Source organism: Pseudorca crassidens, chromosome 6 (genome assembly GCF_039906515.1).
Source record: "Pseudorca crassidens isolate mPseCra1 chromosome 6, mPseCra1.hap1, whole genome shotgun sequence".
Taxonomy (NCBI): domain Eukaryota; kingdom Metazoa; phylum Chordata; class Mammalia; order Artiodactyla; family Delphinidae; genus Pseudorca; species Pseudorca crassidens.
This window is the reverse complement of record NC_090301.1, coordinates 14335064-14358504: the sequence shown is the minus strand read 5'-3', so window position 1 is coordinate 14358504 and position 23441 is coordinate 14335064. Positions and strand designations below refer to the sequence as shown.

General features: G+C 43.6%; 1 protein-coding gene across 1 annotated transcript in view; it reads right to left on the bottom strand.

Annotated features, from left to right (window-relative positions):
- The window catches only part of SERPINE2 (serpin family E member 2), a 72846-nt gene that overhangs the window by 30020 nt on the left and 19385 nt on the right, over positions 1–23441 (bottom strand). The window lies entirely within an intron of this gene.

Sequence of the window (23441 nt, the reverse complement as noted above, 5' to 3'; positions counted from 1 at the left end):
TGATGATGCCCATTCTAATCGGTGTGAGGTGATACCTCGTAGTTTTGATTTGCATTTCTCTAATAATTAGTGATGTTGAACAGCTTTTCATGTGCCTCTTGGCCATCTGTATGTCTTCTTTGGAGAAATATCTATTTAGGTCTTCTGCCCATTTTTTGATTGGGTTGTTTGTTTGTTTTTTTAACACTGAGCTGCATGAGCTGTTTATATATTTTGGAGATTAATCCTTTGTCCTTGATTTGTTTGCAAATATTTTCTGAGGGTTGTCTTTTCATCTTGTTTATAGTTTCCTTTGTTTGTCATATATAACCTTTATTATGTTAAGGTAGGTTCCCTCTATGCCCACTTTCTGGAGAGTTTTTATCATAAATGGGTGTTGAATGTTGTCCAAAGCTTTTTCTGCATCTATTGAGATGATCATATGGTTTTTATTCTTCAGTTTGTTAATATGGTGTATCACATTGATTGATTTGCATATATTGAAGAATCCTCGCATCCCTGGGATAAACCCCACTTGATCATGGTGCATGATCCTTTTAATGTGTTGTTGGATTCTGTTTGCTAGTATTTTGTTGAGGAATTTTGCAACTATATTCATCAGTGATAATGGTCTATAATTTTCTTTTTTGGCAGTGTCTTTTTCTGGTTTTGGTATCAGGGTGATGGTGGCCTCGTAGAATGAGTTTGGGAGTGTTCCTTCCTCTGCAATTTTTTGGAAGAGTTTGAGAAGAATGGGTGTTAGCTTTTCTCTAAATGTTTGACAGTATTCACCTGTGAAGCCATTTGGTCCTGGACTTTTGTTTGTGGGAAGATTTTTAATCACAGTTTCAATTTCATTACTTGTGATTGGTCTGTTCATGTTTTCTGTTTCTTCCTGGTTCAGTCTTGGAAGGTTATACCATTCTAAGAATTTGTCCATTTCTTTCAGGTTGCCCATTTTATTGGCATAGAGTTGCTTGCTGTAGTCTCTTAGGATGCTTTGTATTTCTGCAGTGTCCGTTGTAACTTCTCCCTTTTCATTTCTCATTTTATTGATTTTAGTCCTCTCCCTCTTTTTTGTGATGAGTCTGGTTTTAAAGGTTTATCAATTTTGTTTACCTTCTCAAAGAACGAGCTTTTAGTTATATTGATTTTTATTGTTTTCTTTGTTTCTATTTCATTTATTTCTGCTCTGATATTTAGGATTTATTTCCTTCTACTAACTTTGGGTTTTGTTTGTTCTTCTTTCTCTAGTTCCTTTAGGTGTAAGGTTAGATTGTTTATTTGAGATTTTTCTTGTTTCTTGAGGTAGGATTGTATTGCTATAAAGTTGCCTCTTAGAACTGCTTTTGCTGCATCCTATAGGTTTTGGATTGTCATATTTTCGTTGTCATTCGTCTCCAGGTAGTTTTTGATTTCCTGTTTGATTTCTTCAGTGATCTTTTGGTTATTTAGTAATGTATTGTTTAGTCTCCATGTATTTGTGTTTTATACATTTTTTTCCCTGTAACTTATTTCTAATCTCATAGTGTTGTGGTCTGAAAAGATGCTTGATATGATTTCAATTTTCTTAAATTTACCAAGGCTTGATTTGTGACCCAAGATGTGGTCTATCCTGGAGAATGTTCCATGTGCACTTGAGAAGAAAGTGTAATCTGTTGCTTTCAGATGGAATGTCCTATAAATATCAATTGAATCTATCTGGTCTATTGTGTCATTTAAAGCTTGTGTTTCCTTATTAATTTTCTGTCTGAATGATCTGTCCATTGGTGTAAGTGAGGTGTTACAGTCCCCCAGTATTACTGTCTTACTGTTGATTTCCTCTTTTATAGCTGTTAGCATTTGCCTTATGTATTGAGGTGCTCCTATGTTGGGTGCATATATACATATACATTTATAATTGTTATTTCTTCTTCTTGGATTGTTCCCTTGATCATTATGTAGTGTCCTTCCTTCTGTTGTAACCTGCTTTATTTTAAAGTCTATTTTATTGATATGAGTATTGCTACTCCAGCTTTCTTTTGATTTCTGTTTGCATGGAATATCTTTTTCCATCCCCTCACTTTCAGTCTGTATTTGTCCCTTGGTCTGAAGTGGGTCTCCTGTAGACAGCATATATATGGGTCTTGTTTTTGTATCCATTCGGTGAGCCTGAGTCTTTTGGTTGGAGCATTTAATCCATTCACATTTAAGGTAATTATTGATATGTATGTTCCTACTACCATTTTCTTAATTGTTTGGGGCTTGTTTCTGTAGGTCCTTTTCTTCTCTTGTGTTTCCCACTTAGAGAAGTTCCTTTAGCATTTGTTGTAGAGCTGGTTTGGTGGTACTGAATTCTGTTAGATTCTGCTTGTCTATAAAGCTTTTGATTTCTATGTCAAATCTGAATGACATCCTTGCTGGGTAATCTCAGTTGTAGTTTCTTCCCTTTCATCACTCTAAGTATATCATGCCACTCCCTTCTGGTTTGTAGAGTTTCTGCTGAGAAATCAGATGTTAACCTTACAGGAGTTCCCTTGTATGTTATATGTCATTTTTCCTTTACTGCTTTCAATATTTTTTCTTTGTCTTTAATTTTTGTCAATTTGATTACTACATGTCTCAGCATATTTCTCCTTGGGTTTATCCTGCCTGGGACTCTGCACTTCCTGGACTTTGGTGGCTACTTCCTTTCCGATGTTAAGGAAGTTTTCGACTATAATCTCTTCAAATATTTTCTCGGGTCCTTTCTCTCTCTTCTTCTGGGACCCCTATAATGCAAATGGTGGTGTGTTTAATGTTGTCCCAGACATCTCTTAGGTTGTCTTCTTTTCTTTTCATTCTTTTTTCTTTATTCTGTTCCATGGCAGTGAATTCCACCATTCTGTCTTCCAGGTCACTTATCTGTTCTTCTGCCTCAGTTACTCTGCTATTGATTCCTTCTCATGTATTTTTCATTTCAGTTATTGTATGGGTCACCTCTGTTTCTTTGTTCTTTTATTATTCTAGGTATTTGTTCTTTAATTCTTCTAGGTCTTTGTTAAACATTTCTTGCATCTTCTCGATCTTTGCCTCCATTCTTTTTCTGAGGTCCTGGATCATCTTCACTATCATTATTCTAAATTCTTTTTCTGGAAGGTTGCCTATCTCCACTTCATTTAGTTGTTTTTCTGGGGTTTTATCTTGTTCCTTTATCTGGTACATAGTCCTCTGCCTTTTTTATTTTGTCTATCTTTCTGTAAATGTTGTTTTCATTCCACAGCCTGCAGGACTGTATTTCTTCTTGTTTCTGCTGTCTGCCCTCTGGTGGATGAGGCTATCTTGTGCAAGCTTCCTGATGGGAGGGAATGGCGTTGGGCAGAGCTGGGTATTGCTCTGGTGGGCATAGCTCAGTAAAATTTTAATCTGCTTCTCTGCTGATAGGTGGAGCTGAGTTCCCTCCCTGTTGGTTGTTTGGCCTGAGGCAACCCGACACTGGAGGCTACAGGCTCTTTGGTGGGGCTAATGGTGGACTCTGGGAGGGCTCATGCCAAGGAGTACTTCCCAGAACTTCTGCTGCCCATGTCCTTGTCCCTGCGGTGAGCCACAGCTGCCCCCCACCTCTGAAGGAGACCCTCCAACACTGGTAGGTAGGTCTCATTCAGTCTTCTATGGGGTCACTGCTCCTTCCCCTGGGTCCTGATGTGCACACTACTTTTTGTGTGCCCTCCAGGAGTGTCGTCTCTGTTTCCCCCAGTCCTATCAAAGTCCTGCAATCAAATCCCGCTAGCCTTCAAGTCTGATTCTCTGGGAATTCCTCCTCCCGTGGCCGGACCCCCAGGTGGGGCTCACAACCTTCACTCCAGTGCGTGAACTTCTGTGGTATAATTGTTCTGCAGTTTGTGAGTCACCCACCCAGCAGTTATGGGATTTGATTTTATTGTGCTTGCGCCCCTCCTACCGTCTCATTGCAGCTTCTCCTTTGTCTTCGGATGTGGGGAATCTTTTTTGCTGAGTTCCAGTGTCTTCCTGTCAATGATTGTTCAGCAGTTAGTTGTGATTCTGGTGCTCTCGCAAGAGGGAGTGAGTGCACGTCCTTACACTCCACCATCTTGAACCAATCTCCAAATGAATCATCAGAGCTATTTTTGATTTATGTTCTGGGCATAACTTCTTCTTGGTCTCAGTTTCCTAGGCTAAATGCTCAGTGGTCTAAACTCACCTGGCTTGCGTACATGTCCAAGACTAAGCTTTCACTTCTCTCCAAAGTTCAGTAGCCAGGAAAGTGGGTATTAATCCATACATTATTATAGGCTGATAACATTCCTAATATTAACACATATTCATGTCCAAATAGATAGTCTTTTACATGATATAACTGTTGGAGTTATCAGGCTTTGAAATGCTTATTCTCTAGAACGAAGAGATTCTCATTATGGGAAGAACAGGATAACATCCTGTTTTATTTTTTAAGAGAAATTACACTTTAAACTTTCAAATAAGGGAAGGAATAAAGATGTTGCTCAAATGTATTACATAGCATTAATATGGACAATCAATAATATTTCAATTTCTTGAATAATCTTTTCTTAACAGTGAAAAAGTCTCTACTTTAGGCCATCCTTGGAGGGAGATCATATACCTTTAAATAAAGCCATTACCACAGGCATATCCTTCCATATGTGGGCTTCTCTTTCCCCATGGACTTCTAGTTTCTCTTACTCCAAACCTTTCCTTTCCAGTGTGGGGAATGTTTTTGAAGTATTTGGGTGCTGCTTTGAGCTTTAAGTAAGATTTAGTGTTATAAACAATGGGTTGGTAGTTTTGAAATGCCAGACTCAGAGAGCATCCCTACCACCTATATAAATGTACCACCTGCCAATGGCAAGCATTAAAGAAACACACTCTCTACAGGCCCCATGACTTCAACCATCACTTCTAGACAGATGATACTCTGATCTGCTGCTCAGATCCTCAGCTGAGTTTCAGTGCCATGCTTTCCACTGTTTGCTGCCTATTTTCACCTGATTGTACAGAACACAATCTTGTCTTGAAACATCCTTCATGGGTGGGCTGTGGAGGGCCACTGACTCTCCTCCCAAAGGGTTGGTTTCCTGTTGCTGGGCCTTGCTCTTGCCCATGTCCATGACATTGCTTCTCTCCCTGGCTCTCCACCTAGAACACCAGGGCTTCCCCCAACTCCTTCTGTGGCCTGTGGGAAGCTTTCCCTAATTTCTCCAGATGGGGTTAGCCACCCCCTTCTCTGAATTCCCATAGCATTTCCTATCTACACCTCTCATTTTGTTTTTCAAGTATGTTTTTTTTCCTCCCAACTAGACTGGAAGCTCACAGAAAGCAGGGCCAGGGCACTTTAGAATCCTGGTGCCCACAGGCTCTCATTTAGGGCCCTGCCATTGGGCAGACGCTAAATCAGAGGTCTAATCCAGCTGTGCAAGTGTTTGGTTTGGAAGACAAGGCATTGTAGAAATATTTTAAGCACCTAAAAGTTAGACAATGTCACATACAATCTAGATTTAGAGTTCTTCTCAGGAAAAAGGAAAATGAATGGGTGTTCTGGTAACACAGGCCCCTCATTCCCACGGCAGACATCCTGCATAGCAACTGCCCCAGGAGGTGGGCACCTGCTTTCCTCCATGCCCCCTCTGCTCCCCACCAGTTGCCATCACTCACATTACCTCCCCAGGCTGTGAAAAGCACTTGTGGCCAGACTCCTGCACTGAACAAACGCTCATCGATTAAACAATGGGAGCCTAGTATAGTTGGTCACAAAAGATGAAGCTTATTTTCAACCTTATAAATTCTTTTTTTACAAAACAAAATGTCTGTTACATAGAACACATGAGCAAATGATAAATAATGTGATATCTGTCAGCTCAAATGATAAATAATATGATATCTGTCGAATCTATTTAGAATGACAAATAAGATGTATGAAAACAGTTTTGGGGGAAAAAACACCGGAAAGACTCTTCTGGCGCCAACTCTTAGCCAGATAATTCCCACCAGTCTTAGGAGGACCCAGGGGTGCCTAACAGAAAATACTCCATCCCTTCTTCTTCTCTAAAAAATATTTAGGGCTTCCCTGGTGGCTCAGTGGTTGAGAGTCCGCCTGCCGATGCAGGGGACACGGGTTCGTGCCCCAGTCCGGGAAGATCCCACATACCGCGGAGCGGCTGGGTCCGTGAGCCATGGCCACTGAGCCTGCGCGTCCGGAGCCTGTGCTCCGCAACAGGAGAGGCCCGCGTAACGCAAAAAAAAAAAAAAAAGTTTAAAGTGATATATTTTGTAAAATGTACATATTAAAATTTTTTTTATGTCATAAAAGATTTCAAATATATGCAAGAAAAACCCTCAATACCCAACATCCAGAAAAAATAATTATCAACTTGTGGCTTATTTTATTTCTTTCAGAATCAAAGATTATTTTGAAGCAAATTCTAGATAGCATATAATTCAAAATATTTTCAGTATATACTCGAAACCTAAGGAATACACACACACATAATATCATTATCCCATTCAAAAATTAATAACTCTTTATTATGTTAAATATCTAGTCAGTGTCCAAATTTTCCTGATTGCCTTCTATTTTACAGTTTATTTGAATCAGGATCTAAATAAGCTCCAAACATTGTAACTGGTTGATATGTCTCTTGTCTTTTAAAAAATCTTCCCCTAGTTGCTTTATTTTTAACTGAAGAAACCAGCTTATTTGTCCTACAGAGTTTCCCAGTCTAGATTTTGCTAATTGCACTCATGTGATGCTGTTTAACAAGCTCATCTGTCTTCCTTACTTCCTGTAAACTGGTAGTTAGACCTAGAACAGCAGTCTGCAAACTCCTGGGCCAGATCTGGCCACACTTTTTGTTTTGTCTCTGGCTGCATTCAGGCTCCTACAGCGAGTTGAACAGACAGCTGCCCAGTTGGACTGCAAAGCCAGGAAACATTTACTACCTGGCCCTTCACAGGAAGTTTGCCAACTTCTGCTCTAGAGGCTGATCAGATTCAAATTTCTTTTTTGCAAGAGTATTTCACAGAGGTACTGCCCAGGGGTCTGGAATCAGGAAACAGCGGCTGTCTGTCTCTTTTTTGTGATGTTAGCAGTTACTCATGATCATTGCCTAAGTGTATTGTTTTATTACGGCTTGCCAAATGGTGCTTTTGTAATCCTTTCTTTCTCCATTTACTGGCTGGAATATTTCTATAAAAAGAAATTTCCCATAACCAACGATTTGGTTGTCTTGAGGTTCAGTTTGTATAGCAAAGGCAAGATCCAGTCCCTGTATCATTCTCCAAATAATGACTCGGTTACCCAGAATTCTTAGTGTTGACCAGAGGGGGTTTCTTTGTTTGTTTGCTTAGTATAATTACAAACTCATGTTTTTCAACATATTCTAAGGGTTCTGATCTACTAAAATGTTACTACTTTTATTGATGCTCAGAACGAGCCTCTTCAGGTTGGCTCCTGAACCCTTCATGTGACCCTGTAGTCTCAATAGCTTCCTTGTTTCTGGTTTGGCAAGATGTTCCAGGCTCATTTTGCATACCCAGTTGGAATCAGACACTTCTCTAGGGAACTCTGGTTCCTTTCAGTGGGAGACAATATTTAGAGACCACAATCTGAGTATCATGACCAAATAAACCCTAAGTTAACTGTGGGGATACTGGGCAACAGACATGTAGAAAAATCCAAAATCCACTTACATCCCTCTCTGGACTATAGTCGAACACTGAGATTCAAGTTATGGAAGATAGACTGCTACCCTGTGAATTGGTGTGCCTCCCAGGGCTGCATGGCACAGGGGAGGCACACTAGATAATGATAATATGGGGGAGTGAGCTGGGCATCAAAAGTTGGGCTAGGATAATCACAATGAATCACCTTCACGTGAAGGTACTGAGTCTCCTGGATCAACCCCATCCTGAGTGAGGTCCTAACAATGCAAGCTCCTGGAATGAACAACTGGCCCACAGCATGACAAGGAGAGGACCCCAGTTTATCTTGGTGGGGGGCAAGGTGTGACAACCAGTTCCCTCCCGTCAATGAAAGCTGACATGTTCTCAGGCCCTGGGAAACTGTTGATATCCTTCTGGTCTCTGTGTTCCTAGGATCCTGGTTCTTGGAAACTAAGATCCTTTATTAATCTACCTCTGGATTAACCAGTTCTTCGGGGGGGGGGGGGGCGGCTACAGGAGGAGGCTACAGGAGGAGGAGAAAAATAGCACATCAGATTATATTAGAATCATGGCCTCTCCCAACAGCTCTCTTGACAAAGCTTCCCAAAGGAGTAAATGTGAAGGAAAGGCTGCCAAACTGAGACTTCTAGGTGGCCTTAAGCAGGACTGTGCTGCCCAGCAGTCAGGCCAAATGTTTCTCACCGACACTCTGCCAACAGGCAAAGGCCTAACTGTTAAGGGTGTTTGGCAATAGGCATTCTGGAGACCTTCAGGAGTTGACCTATGGAAGTGAAGGCTGTACCTGCAAAGTGACTGCAGTTGCTAATGAACAAATAACTGTGATTAAGCCTCAGGTCTGGTCCTATAATGGAGAGAGAAGGACTCTAGTCCCTCTAGCCTCTGCAGACATTACTGAACTACATCCACCAGAACCTGTCCTCATTTCCAAATATCTACCACATTCTCTTAAGCCAGAAAATAAGATGAACAAGCAAAACTAAAGGGCCTCTTGATACCCTTGGGAAGTGTACAGAGTATTATCTGAATGACTTAGCATTCCTAAGACTTAAGAGAACAAACAGGAAATGCCAACTGATCAAAGTGACAGTAGCTTGGTGGTTCTAAAATGTCTTCTTTCAGGTTACTGGAGAGAGACTTAGAGACCTCTTTGGACTTTTTTCTTACATTTTTATCAGACTTCAAAGTATATGCTTGATCTATGACACTAATTAATTTTGCCAGAAAGGAACCTAAAAATACCCAGGAAAGAAATGTTCAGCTACTGAAATATATAGCAACAATGTCTAAAAGGTTCCTTCAACAAAGGGATATAAGTACACTCTAACTAACATCCAAGTGTCTTTCACCCACATACCATTCATTCTGAAATCTTTTTTTTTTTTTTTGCTGTACGTGGGCCTCTCACTGTTGTGGCCTCTCCCGTTGCGGAGCACAGGCTCCGGACGCGCAGGCTCAGCGGCCATGGCTCACGGGCCCAGCCGCTGCACGGCATGTGGGATCTTCCCAGACTGGGGCACGAACCCGTGTCCCCTGCATCGGCAGGCGGACCCTCAACCATTGCGCCACCAGGGAAGCCCTGAAACCTCTTTTGAGGTGAAAGGGGAAGGTTAGGAGGAAGAAGGCAACTGGGGCTTTGTTAGTTGTCCATCTTTTTTTTTTATGGTCTTTTTTAAATTGAGAGTTGTCCATCTTTTAAAATACAAGATTATGGGTCTTTTATTCTATTTTCCTCTAAGTGTCAGGGGAAATTCATGTGAGGTTCAAATCCCAATTTTCCCACCTACTAACCAAGGCAAGTCACGCCCTTTATCAACCTCAGCTTTCTCCTTTACTGTATTAGAAATCAAATTTCAAGGGTGGTCATGGGAATTCCATATTCACAACAGAAAGGCAGACAGGAACTAGCACAGTATCTGGCTCAGCGTAGGGGCTCAGTAAGTGTCACCCTTGTCTTCCTCGATGCTCAAGACCCAAAACAGTCTCTGATTTTTACTTCAACAGCTGTTTAGAAAGCCTCAAGGATCGAGCTAAGAAAACAGGTCAAACAATACTTCCACCTTGATACAGCCCTGTCTGTGTCTTTCTAATTTCTTTGGACTATTTAAAACACAAAATAAGACAATGCTGGTGTGTTCCCTTACCCCTATAAGAGAAAGAAGGGGTTCTATTATGGCGGGGGTGGAGGTAGGTAGGTATGTTCCAAAAAACCTTTAATGGTTCTGAGATGTGCTTTCTAGTCTGTTGACTTGGTCATTAAATCTGCTTTATATGTATGGTGCCAAGTCATATAGACTTTCTTACTGACAAATCTTTAAGACAAAACAGTTTAGATGGGTGATTTTCTAATCAATAGTCAAGACATGTCCTAAGACATCTTAGTGATATTGGCTCGTAGTTCTCAATCTTTAAAACAAGGTAGCACCTTTTTGAGACCTAAAAAAATGTACTACAGATGCTTCATGACTAGTTATATTTTTAGTACTGGTGAAAATACATGATGAAATGCTACCGTGAATTCATAAACACTAATAAAATGCAAATGCTTTTTATCTATACATAACAGCATCTTGATACATTTCAAAACAATCATATTTTGAGATATCATTTATTCAGTCTCTACTCAAAGCTAGACCAGGAACATGACTTTTCTGATCCCTGAGAATAACTCTGATGTTGTCTACAGGTCTTCAGTTCATAGGTGAGAAATCAATGCTCTCTAGACTGTTGCTAAAAAAGAAAATGAACAGTAAGTGCTGGAAGTGTAAATTGATAAAAATATTTCTGGAAGGCAATTTTTCATATGCATGTTCTTTAAAATGTATATACCTATTGGAAAAGTAATGCTCCTTCTATCTCTCAATTCTAAGGTAATAATAAAAAGAAAGATTTGAGTCTAAAAATGTTCACTGTGGAGTTATTTCTAGCAGCAAAATCACTGCAATATTCTTTGCAATAGATAAATCGCAGTAACAATGATCCCTGCAACCTAAATTTCCAATGAAGGGACACTGTGGGTGACCTCTCATCAGCTTTGTGCACTTCCTAGCGTCTGTGTGCTTTGTTGCTAATCATTTGCACCTGCTATTTTCAGAGGCTTGCTACTGTGAGTTGGAGCCCACGATCTTAGTGGGTTCTAAGTGGCTGGGAGTTTACATACAGCATTCTGCCATCCGGGAGGTCACCAGCCACTGACTACTGGTCAGGAGTACAAAAGCCCAGCTTCTTTGCCTCAAGGTGGTACAGACCACCTGAAGGTGCAATCGACTCTCTAGAGCTCCCCGTGGGATTGGGCTGAGGTAGGACTTCCCCTGATATTGCCCCTTGATAGGCTGCTTCCCTTTCTAATTCCCACTTCTTCCATTCCCTTACTGTTTCACTGGGAGCACTTCCTCAATGAATCAATTACACTTTATCCTTGACTCAGGGACTACATCTGGGAGGGCACAACTTACGACACCCAACAGTAAAGGACAGTTCATGACATCCATCCAACACAGTATCGTTCAGAAGCTAGGAAATTATCCTTGAAGAAAACTTAAAGATATGGTAATATATTCCAGATAGCTCAGCTGAGATGTGTACCAAGAGGGAGCAGAGAAGGTTACAGAACACAATTAAATCACCGTGGTTGAATCACAAGGATCATAAAAACTTGAATAAAAATTGGTACTTATTGGAAAATGAGAGAGTTGAGAAATATGGTGGGATCCTTTTATCTACACTAAAACGAATGCTACACCCCATTACAACCCATGGACCATTTCGTGTTGAGCTTTTTCAGTAAGCGATGGCTTTATTTTGATGAACATGATTTGACCCATTTATGTGGCTAAATCTACATATTAGATATTTAATGGCAGGGATTACAGTTAATTTTTTTATTCCCTGCATATAGCATAGTACCTACTATATAGCTGGAACTCCATAATGTTATTGAAATAAGCTGTAATTCTATGGAAATTAACTGTTCCCATTACTATTTTAGGTAGCAGCAGCAACTGCTATTGCTAACTCAAAAACAAATCCGATTTGTTTAAAACTTGTAAAATACATTCTTAAGTGCACAAGAATACTAGCCATCATTTATTGAATGCCTACCATATGCCAGACACTGTACCTGGAGCTTTATATATTCAATGTCTAGCTGAATCCTCAAGTTAAGAAGTAGGCATTAGTACTTTTATTTTACAGATAATGAAAACTGAGGCCCAATTAAATGACCTGCCCAGATCATACAAGGTGAAGAGATGTCTGAAAACCAACACTTTTAGTCAATATATCATGCTGACTCTTGTGCGGGAGTTTAAAGGGTCAACCAAGGAAAAAGTAAAGAAACACTGCCTTCTTTCTACCTCTCTGTCCTGTGCTTAAATCACCAAATACTTGGAGTAAACAAGTGACCACAGCTCTACAGGGCACAGGAATTGAACAGAAAGCTTGTTACTCTACTGCAGTGGTTCCAGCTGGAAGGGGGAGCGGCACTGCCCCCCAAGAGACATTTGGCAACATCCGGAGGTGTTTTGGGTTGTCACACCTGGGATGGAGTGCTACCGGCTTCTCACGGGTTGAGGCCAGGGATGCTGCCAGACATCCTACAGCGCAGGAGACGGTCACCACCTCAAGGAATTATCCAGCCCCAAACGTTAGTTGTGCTGAGGATAAGGAAGGCTCTTCTAGAGCACAAAAAAGCACACATTTCCACTCTTCCCCAGTGCGTCACAACTGACTTTCCTTAACTTAGAATCGAGCATTCAGTCTGAAGTCACAGACCGTTTCTTGTCAAAGCAACAACTGTGCTGACACCGTCACAGTGTTTTTTTTGCGGTACGCGGGCCTCTCACTGCTGTGGCCTCTCCCGTTGCGGAGCACAGGCTCCGGACGCGCAGGCTCAGCGGCCATGGCTCACGGGCCCAGCCGCTCCGCGGCATGTGGGATCTTCCCGGACCGGGGCACGAACCCGTGTCCCCTGCATCGGCAGGCGGACTCTCAACCACTGCGCCACCAGGGAAGCCCCCTCCCTGGAACTTTTGACCCACGAGAGAGGAAGGGATCCAGCCCATCCCTTTTGTGAATCCCAGGAGGGAAGGTTTGTGGTACCAGTAGTTAAAGCTTTGGCCCGTCAGCCCACCTTATCAAATCAGGCTCTTCTACAGCCCGCGGACGTTCTGCGGCTGGAGTGGAGGATGCCTGCGTCATGCAGAGCCTCCTGCAAGGATCGGCAGGGAAGGAGTTTACAGCAGGCCCAGCTGTTCCTCCACGGCGTGGGGAGGACCAGCCCCCGCCTCCCTCTACTGCGGCACCTCTGAGCGCCAGTGAGACCCCTCCCATAAAGCAGCAGTAGGGAGCCGAGGCTGGCATACCCAGCCATTACCCCCGTCGGGCTCTCCTCCCCACCCACTGCCTGCTCCCCCATGCCCAGCAGCCCTTTTTTTCCCCCCCTAAAGCAAAGCCAGCTCTATCATTCAGGGAACAAAACTGCCAGGTACAGAGAAAAACCTAAAATGCTCACACATCCCTAAGTTATTCTTAACGACTACTGTACTTACTCCCTGGGAACTTTCTGAACTAATTATATTCAGTTACATGCTTAGTTAAGCAAAACCGAGCCCAAATCTCTCTTTTCCTCCCTTTCCTCATGAAAAGGGAGCAGAGGCCAGAGAGGGAAGGAGACTCAGCAGACGAATGCTGAACTGCGTCTCCAGCAGAGCCAAATTACCTGCCAAATGCCACCTGCAGGAGGTTCCCTTTCTGCCGGCAGGGATGTTCAGAGATCGTGGGAGGCCTCCCAGCCCTGTGAATGATGGAGGTGCGCTGGCAGTGTTAACAGAGGATGTGGGCTTTCATCAGGCAGGAACTCGAAGACTCCTGCATCTTTATTTCAGGCAGCACGGGAAGAGGGAAAGGAAACTGTACTCAACTCTGAAGAGAGGAGTTTGGGGCTCAGATTCACAATGAAACCCGCTTGATTCTTTTGAAAGAATCAGGTGGTCTTTCCAAGGTTGCCATGTAAAGAACTGTTGGATAACAGGTACTGTTCGTCCATTCATTTATTTCACAAGTATTAATGAAGCACTAGTGTGTCAGGCACAGGGCTGGGGAGAGAACATGGACAAAGGGGCTGGTGCCTACTCTCCCAGAGCTCAGAGTCTAGGGCCATGGTTCTCTGCCTGGGCAGTTTGTCCCTCAGGGAACATCCGGCAACATCTGGAGACGTTTTCGGTTGTCACAACTGGGCATAGGGGGAGGGTGCTCCTGGCATGTAGTGGATGGAGGCCAAGGATGTCGCTCAACACCCTACGAGGCTCAGGACAGCCGTGCACAACAAGGACCTGTCACCTCCAAAAGGTCAATAGGGTTGAGGTTGAGAGACCTTGGTCTAGAGAGAAACAGACTTTAATGAAATCATCACAAATACTGAATGGATATTTACATTCATTTTGACACATTTGCTTGCAAGTGGTAGGACAGCAAGTGGAATTTACAACAAAGGGAGCCGAGACACACCTGGGGGGATGGGGGCAGGCAGGGGTTGATGAGGTGCTCTGAGGAAGGGCCTGGTAGGCCAGCTTTGGAGGAAGAACTTTATATGACAAAGCAGGAGGGGGCTGGGGGCAAGGGAGAGTGCTCCAGACAGATGATCTCATGTGCAAAAAGGCCTTGCGTTAGAAGGTACCACGTATGGCTCTGGAAACTGAGATTTTGAAAGTTTTGCTTTACACCATCATCATCTTACAGACTTTGTAGGACCAGGTCTACCCTGGGGCCATAACCTTGAGCAACAACTCATCAGGACACACACCAGAGTCCAAACTAGACAGAGGCTGGAAGAACAACCCTTCACACTCCAGCGTCCATCCTGCCCCATTGCCTTTTTCTCATGATCAGACACTGCACATTAGACGAGGCAGGAATCAAAACCCTACTTTGTCTTAGACTTGATACTAAAAGTCTGACCCCCAAAAAGGTAAAACTGATAAATCAGCCTCATCAAAATTAAAAATATTTGCTCTACAAAGGACTCTGCAAAGAGGATGAGAAGACAAGCTACAGATTAGGAAAAAATATTTGCAAACCACATATCTGACACGAGGCTAATACACTATCTAGAATATACAAACAATTCTCACAACATAAAGTAAAAAACACCAAACAAGTCAATCAGAAAATGGGCCAAAGACACAGACTGACATTTCATTGAAGAGAACATACGGAAGGCAAATATGCCCATGAAAAGACGTCCAACATCATTAGCCATTAGGGAGATGCAAATTAAAACCACAACTGGCTGTCAATACACACCTACTGGAATGGCTCAGATAAAAACTAGTGATAATACCAAATGCTGGAGAAGATGCAGAGAAACTGGATCACTCACACATTGCTGGTGGGAATGTAAAATGGTACAGCCACTCCAGGATACAGTTTGGCAGTCTCTTCCATGCATTTAACCATACGATCCAGCAATCTTAGACATTTATTTCAGAGACATGGAAACTCATCTTCACACGAAAACCTGCACCAATGTTGGTAGCAGCTTTATTTGTAATAGCCCCAAACTGGAAACAACCCAGACGTCCTTCAACAAGTGACTGGTTAAATAAACCATAGCACATCCATACACGGAACACACTCGGCAAGAAGAAGGGATGAGCTACTGACATATGTATCAACTGGGATGGGTCTCAAGGGAATTATGCTGAGTGAAAAAGGTCAGTTCCCAAAGGTAACATACTGGGGAATTCCCTGGTGTTCCAGCGGTTAGGACTTGGCGATTTCACTGCCGGGGCCCAGGTTCCATCCCTGGTCAGGGAACTAAGATCCCCGCAAGCCTTGTTGCACCGCCAAACAAAACAAAACACAACAACAACAAACCCTCCCCCCAAAAACCCAAAAGGTTACATACTGTATGATTTCATTTATAAAATATTTTTAAAATGACAAAATTATAGAGATGGAGAACATATTAGTGGCAACCAGGAATTAGGGGGCCTGAGAGGGAGGTGGATGGATGTGACTATAGAAAGCTTGCATGAGGGGGTCCTGGTGATGAAACTGTTCTGTGTCTTGACTGTGGTGGTGACACAAATCTACAGTATGATAAAATTGCATAGAAATAAGTACACACACACACACACACACACACACACGCACGCGAGTACATGTCAAACTGTTGACATCTGAACGAGGTGTATTATACAATATCAATGTCCTAGTTGTGGTATTTATTGCTGCGTACTGGTTGCGCAAGATGACACCTTTGGGGGAACGAGGTGAAGGATTATATGGGATCTCCCTCTACCGTTTTTTATTACTGCGTATCAATCTACAACTACCTTCCCACTAGCCATCCATTTTACATTTGGTAGTGTATATGTCAATGGTACTCTTCCACTTCATCCCAGCTTCCCCTTTTCCCCCTGTGCCCTCAAGTCTGTTCTCTACGTCTGCGTCTTTATTCCTGCCCTGCCACTAGGTTCATCAGAACCTTTTTTTTTTTTTTTTTAGATTCCATATATGTGTGTTAGCATACGGTATTTGTTTTCCTCTTTCTGACTTACTTCACTCTGTATGACAGACTCTAGGTCCACCCACCTCACTATAAATAACTCAATTTCATTTCTTTTCATGGCTGAGTAATATTCCATTGTACATATGTGCCACATCTTCTTTATCCATTCATCTGTTGTGGACACTTAGGTTGCTTCCACGTCCTGGCTATTGTGAATAGAGCTGCAATGAACATTGTGGTACATGTATCTTTTTGAATTATAGTTTTCTCAGGGTATATGCCCAGGAGTTGGATTGCTGGGTCCTATGCATAGCACAAGGAGATCAACTCGATGCTTTGTGATGACCTAGAAGGATGGGATAGGGAGGATGGGAGGGAGGGGATATGGGGATATATGTATACATATAGCTGATTCACTTTGTTGTACAGCAGAAACTAACACAACACTGTAAATCATTTATACTCCAATAAAGATGTGAAAAAAAAATCTACAACTACCTTCAAATAAAAAGTAAAAAATAAAACCCCTTATTTAAAACTTTTAGTCAGCAAACAAATACACCTTAAGACAGATCTTTTTATTATTTACTTTCTTTTCCCAATTACTGCAGGCACATTAAAAATGTCAATATTCTAAAAAAGATACCAAAAATATTTTTTTGCATAACTGTGCCTTTTAATAACTCTTTGAGAGAGCACCAACTCTTAGGCATCTTGGCCTCTGTAAGCCTCCTGAGACAAACTACTCAAGTTCAGACGAGGTCCCCCACCAACTCACTGCGTGACTTTCGACAAGCACTACACTTCACTGTGCCCACTGTACAACAGTAGTCCCTGCCTCAGGGGCTGATGTGAGGAATAAAAATGGGTGATACATCTCAGGTTTTTTTTTTTTTTTTTTTTGCGGTACGCGGGCCTCTCACTGTTGTGGCCTCTCCCGTTGCGGAGCACAGGCTCCGGAAGCACAGGCTCAGCGGCCATGGCTCACGGGCCCAGCCGCTCCGCGGCACGTGGGATCTTCCCGGACCGGGGCACGAACCCGTGTCCCCTGCATCGGCAGGCGGACTCTCTACCACTGCGCCACCAGGGAAGCCCCATCTCAGGTTCTTTGGACAGCTCTCGAACACCAAGGGCTCAACCAAGCTGGCTCTGCCCTGACTGCCGTTATCACAGAGGGTCGAGGAGTCCTGGGGTCTCTCTCCTCAGCCTCTGAAGGTGGACTTGCCAGCCCATCCTAACAGTTTCCTCAGAGGCAAAATTTCCCCAAATTCCAATTTCTGAAAGTCAAAGGGAATTTTTAAGCTGCCTTTTCTATTTACTCGTGGTCTTTTTTCAACTGTGGCCCATTTCCTTCATGTTTCTGCTGCAGGTGGGCTTCAAGGGTCTACCATGTGACTTTATCAGAGTTTCACCTCTGGTCACAAGTCCTCAGGGAAGGTGACCTGAGTGGCCTTGTCCTCCCGAGGCAGCAGCTGGGCCCCACGGAGCCTCCTTGAATGGCCCTGGCGTTGGCGTCAGGAAAGGACCAATGGTTACTGAGGAACCCAGGAAACGGGCATCAGGCTCTGATGATTTCCTGGTGCTTCTTCCGAGACTGCCAGACTCATGAATAAGGAAAAGTGTTTCCTACCAGCTGAAAATGGAATAGGGCAGGATTAGACTATCACAATTTTTAAAACGTTTTAGTGTGGCAAAGCCAGACAAGCTGTATCTCAGAAGCCTGGATGGTGTGCAGAGTCTCATTACTGTTTAATTTGCTTAGATGGAGAGGATATCTCACAGAGAAAATGCCTGATGATTGCCCAAGGAAGCCATTTAGAAACAACTCTGAGCTACATTGGAAAGCCAATTATGATGGGAACTGGAGAGAAGAGGTAATCCAGGAGAAATATCTTAGATTTTAGCTAACAGAGCTGACTCTAAAGCCCAATGCTTCTTTTCAAAAGAAACATTGGGTAGAAAGATGGAGAAGTGCCCTTATTGGTTTTCACAGAGATTCTGTAATGGGAGGAAAGAGTATTCCTCCCTAAACTTGCTGTTCCTCCAGGATCCACATCCCCGTAAGTGCGGCTCCCCACCCACTCAAGAATCTTAGCAGAAAGTCTGGGAGTCATCCTCCAGCCTCTCCCCGACCCCACTGAACCATCAACAAGCTCTGTCTCTCCACCCCTGAGACGGTTCCTGAACGGTCTACTCTCTCTGCCTTCTTTGTGCTAAGCAAGCCACCGACATTCCTGGAAGAAGACATCAGTCTCCCACACTGCACCCACCATCTGCACTGCCCAGTGACCTTGCTGATACGGAAGGCTGACCTTGACTTTTGGCACCAAGACCTGCATCAAACCTGCAGTGGCTTCCCTGAACTCTTACCCTCCCACAGCCTACGACCTGGCCAGCCTGCTCGGATTTGGCTTCCTTTGACAGATACACTCTCCCCCTGGCAGTTTGTAGAAGCTGCCAGGCTCTTTCCCACCTCCAGCCTCCATAATCCTGCTCCTTCTGACTGGGGGTGGGGCGGGACATTTTCTGTTCTGTTCACCAAGCTTCCCCAGTGTCCAGTGCGGCACAAGGGATACCAAGGGATTCTCTATGTAACCAGGGCATCGATGAAGAAGCCAGCCCTTCGGCGAGCACCTGAATTCACCTCACGTACTAATGTCGATTGCAGAAGCCACCATCTTACAGGCAGGTTGGGATCGAAAAGTCTTTGGGGAAGATATTTCTTTTTTTCTAGAGCAAGCTTTCACAGCTTGGCACTATTGACATTTGGGACTGGATAGCTCTGTGTTGTGGCGGCTGCCCTGTGTATTGTGAGATGTTTAGCTATGTCTCTGGCCTCCCCATTACATGCCAGTAGCACCACTCACCCAGTGTGACAACCAAACGTCTGCAGGCATTGACAAATGTTCCTGGGAACGAGGGGGATAGCCCCTCTGTTGACCCAGAGAAAAATTAAAAATTGGTGGTTAGGATTTGAATTCTGCCCACAGAATGCCTAAGTAACCCATGCTTTGACTGAATCACAGAAGCAAGAATGCATTTTAATACAGCGCTACCTAACTACCATTTACAACATCCTTTCAGCGGGAACACGTATCCCAAATCCTTGGTAATGTTTATGAACCACCACGGAGGGGCTGGTTGGCCCATCCTGAGAGTCTCAAGCTAGCTTTCTGCCTTGGTGAGTTGGGTGACAGCTGATGTGAAACAGGGGGCAAAAGCATGGTAGGGAAGAAACAGGTAGTCGGCGAAGAATCAGGGGAAGGATGGGGCTCCTCACATATGATCGGACCTTCCATCTGTGTCTGGTACGTGAAAACAGGAGAGAGAGACAAGAGAACACCTTAGTGCTTTGGGTCCTTGCTGAGAACACCCTCTCACAGCATCCTTAGGCCAGGCGGTCTCTTTCTTTCCATGGTGTTAGCACAGCCCGGGAATGAAATGGGAAGGATCGAATCTCAACACTGCTCTCACCCGCTGTCCACTGCCCGCCCCTTGGACTAACATAAGCCTATTGAGCTTGGAGGAATGCAAAATGACTTCCAACTTTTATCTGCCACACTGCAATAATATTTTCAATTATTGGTTAAACTGCAAATACCCCGTGAGTCTTTTAAATAAATCTCACATGTATGAAACAGTTGTGTTTTCAGGGCAATTCCCAGCTGTAAAAATAGACCCACACCGAAGGTACTTTTTTCTGCAGCTAATTGAAAATACTGCACATGTAATGCATGAGTTAAAGCACCCGGGAGGAATTTCAACATGCATCCCCTGCTGTACAATGTACAGTCAAGCGTTGTCACCAAGTGCTCTGCACACTTAGGTCAACATTGCTTGGTGAGCCTCAACCATGCCTAAGTTTTCACACTAGGAACTGAGGTTTTCAATGCTCCAAGTGACTTTTAAAGCAATGGATTTAAAAGGAATACAAACACTCCTAGACTTGACCCATTCAAACTTCTGTGGCCCAGAGAATATCTCCCAAAAGGACAGCGAGATGAGTTTGTAAACAAATAAAATCCCAAAGGAATATTTAAGATGACCACTCTCTACTTCCATGTTTTTGTTGTTGTTGTTTTTGGTTTTTCTTTTCCCAGCAAGCAACCATCTAACCAGCAAAGTTCTGCAAAGCTTAGAAACCACCTGAAGTTATGGGAAGCACAATTCCAAACTTGGCTTTAGTTACTCAAATACCAAGGTTCTTCCTTTAGCCTGACTTGATTTTTCTCACTGAGGTCTCCGCTGGTGCCTTCCGAAGGGATCTGGTAGGGGGAGGGGAGTTGCTCTAACCTGTGTCCACTTTGAAACGATGGTGGAATAGGATTGTCTAGCCCTAGGCCTGCCTGTGTAGCATAAATCCCTGCTCTGTGTCTCAGCTTCCTCATCTGTCAAATCAGTGATTACCCCTCTCCCCCATTCTGCACCTCAGAAGGTACACACATGAAACACTGTCCTGAGAAGCGATATGACAACTCTCAGGTCCCACAGAACTCTTCCTCATAGGAACGGCCTTTATACAAAGCTCAGGTAGAAAAAGGATTTCAGGAATTAAAAATCAATGACTTACAACGTTGCGTTAGTTTTTAGTTTCAGGTGTACAGCACTGCAAATCAACTATACGCCAATAAAATTAAAAGAAAAAAAGAATCAATACCAGATATACAAAAAAAAAAACAATGACAATGAAAGTTCTCACCGTTGCCTAACCTCTGCTGTAAGGCACTGCACTGAGGAATCCTTCGGGATAGGAGGCTGAGCTTCTCTTTGTCATGAAGCCACAGTTTGCAGGGGGAGAATGCCTCCCCCTTTTCTCAGGGCCAGTTATGGAGACAATGCTCACCAACAGTGGAGCCGGCAAGCCTCTGCACAGGAGACGGGAGGCTGTTTCTAAAACTCTTCCCATGTTTATTAATTAATAAACAGTTTATTAATTAATTAATTTACTTTTGCTGTGTTGGGTCTTTGTTTCTGTGTGAGGGCTTCCTCTAGTTATGGCAAGCGGGGGCCACTCTTCCTGTGTGTACAGCCCTGTGAGCACAGCGTCTTACTAAATCTCACGTGAGCCGTTCGGGATACGGTTGAGGTAACAGAAATGCAGAGAGGTTGAGGCATCTGCCTCACGTCACACAGCAAGAAAGAGGCGAGGACCACGTGGATATGCCCACCTCGGCGCGACGGATGTTGCCAGAGGCTTCTTCCAGAGAGAGGGCAGAGATGCGCCCGTCACGCTGTCAACTGCCTCCCCCTTTGTCCTATCCTTCCGGGTCTTCTTTCACCTATCTCCCCCCCCCACCACGCCCCGTCAGAGCTCAGGATTGGCGTTGATCCCGTCCCCCAGCTTCGCCTCGCCTTCTGCTCCCGGTTGCAGAATGGTGCTCTGAGCACACCTGACGACCCTCTCCCAAGCTGCAAGAGGTGCCCCTTCTTCCATCATGAAAGACTTTATTTTTTACGTTCTAATATGTGCTTGAATATATGGTATCTCCCAAAAACGACAGCCCTCTTCCCCAACAAGAAGATCCTGACACCTCCTCCCCAGCCCACCCAAGTTTTGGTCCACAGGACTAAGTAAACTTTATGACTAACACGTGAGAGCACGTATATTATGTGACTCTAGAAATAGAACCTTTCTTTCCATTGCCACCTTCTGTGAAGCAATTTAGTTCAGCATTTTCCCCAGACATCTTCTACATGCCTGTCATCGCTTTTTGTGTTGTCTAACGATTTCCCCGAGCACATTATCCACTTTTCTTCCAAGTTGCCTGTGATACTGCGCTTTCCAAATCTATGTGTGACACTGCCATGGAAAAATCTATCCTAAGCCATAAGAAGCCCTTCACAGAGCATCAGCGCAGTGGCCCTCATAGGTAAAAAATATATCTGTGATCCCCACAGCACATTACTGTGTTCCATTTTAAAATGACCCTTTGTGGTTTTGATAAAATTTCATCTGACAGAATAGCTACCTACTCAGCAAACCCATTTCCTCTTCTTCTAAAGATAGGACTGTAGCCTGTGCTATATGACTGTATGACTGAAATGCCGTCAGCGAAATGGGAGTGGAAGTGATGTATGCTGCCCTCAGGCCTGGCCCATCAAGACCTGCCATGCGCATTCTGCCATGACCTTTCTGCTTCCACCAGCTTCTTGCTGACAAGCATCATGCCCTGGGAACCCACATGTGAAATGAAGTGGAGCCACACGATGGAAGGAGGCTGGGTCACTGAATCACCAGGTCCGCACCAGGAAAGTGACACACCCATTTGGGGCTTTATGCAAATGGAGAATAACCTTCCATCATGTCTGAACCACGGTACATGTTTGGGTTTATTTGTTACGGCAACTAGCATGACCTTAACTAATACAACATTCAACATTTGGCGACTGTGGAGTCATGACCTCTGCAGTAATGACTAAGTCTGTATTCGATTTCTCTGCCTTTTTTTTTTTTAACATCTTTATTGGAGTATAATTGCTTTAAAATAGTGTGTCAGTTTCTGCTTTATAACAAAGTGAATCAGCTATACATATACACACATCCCCATATCTCTTTCCTCTTGCGTCTCCCTACCTCCCACCCTCCCTATTCCACCCCTCGAGGTGGTCACAAAGTACAGAGCTAATCTCCCTGTGCTATGCGGCTGCTTCCCACTAGCTATCTACCTTACGTTTGGTAGTGTATATATGTCCATGCCACTCTCTCACTTTGTCCCAGCTTACCCTTCCCCCTCCCTGTGTTCTCAAGCCCATTCTCTACATCTGCATCTTTATTCCTGTCCTGCCCCTAGGTTCTTCAGAACCTTTTATTTTTAGATTCATATATATGTGTTAGCATATGGTGTTTGTTTTTCTCTTTCTGACTTAACTTCACTCTGTATGACAGACTCTAGGTCCATCCACCTCACTACAAATAACTCAATTTTGTTTCTTTTCATGGCTGAGTAATATCCCATTGTACATATGTGCCACATCTTCTTTATCCATTCATCTATTGATGGACACTTAGGTTGCTTCCACATCCTGGCTATTGTGAATAGTGCTGCAATGAACATTGTGGTACATGACTATTTTTGAATTATGGTTTTCTCAGGGTACATGCCCAGGAGTGGGAGGCTGGGTCATATGTTAGCTCTATTTTTAGATTTTTTTTTTTTTTTTTTTAAAGAAGATGTTGGGGGTAGCAGTTTAGTAATTAATTAATTTACTTTTGCTGTGTTGGGTCTTTGTTTCTGTGCGAGGGCTTTCTCTAGTTATGGCAAGCGGGGGCCACTCT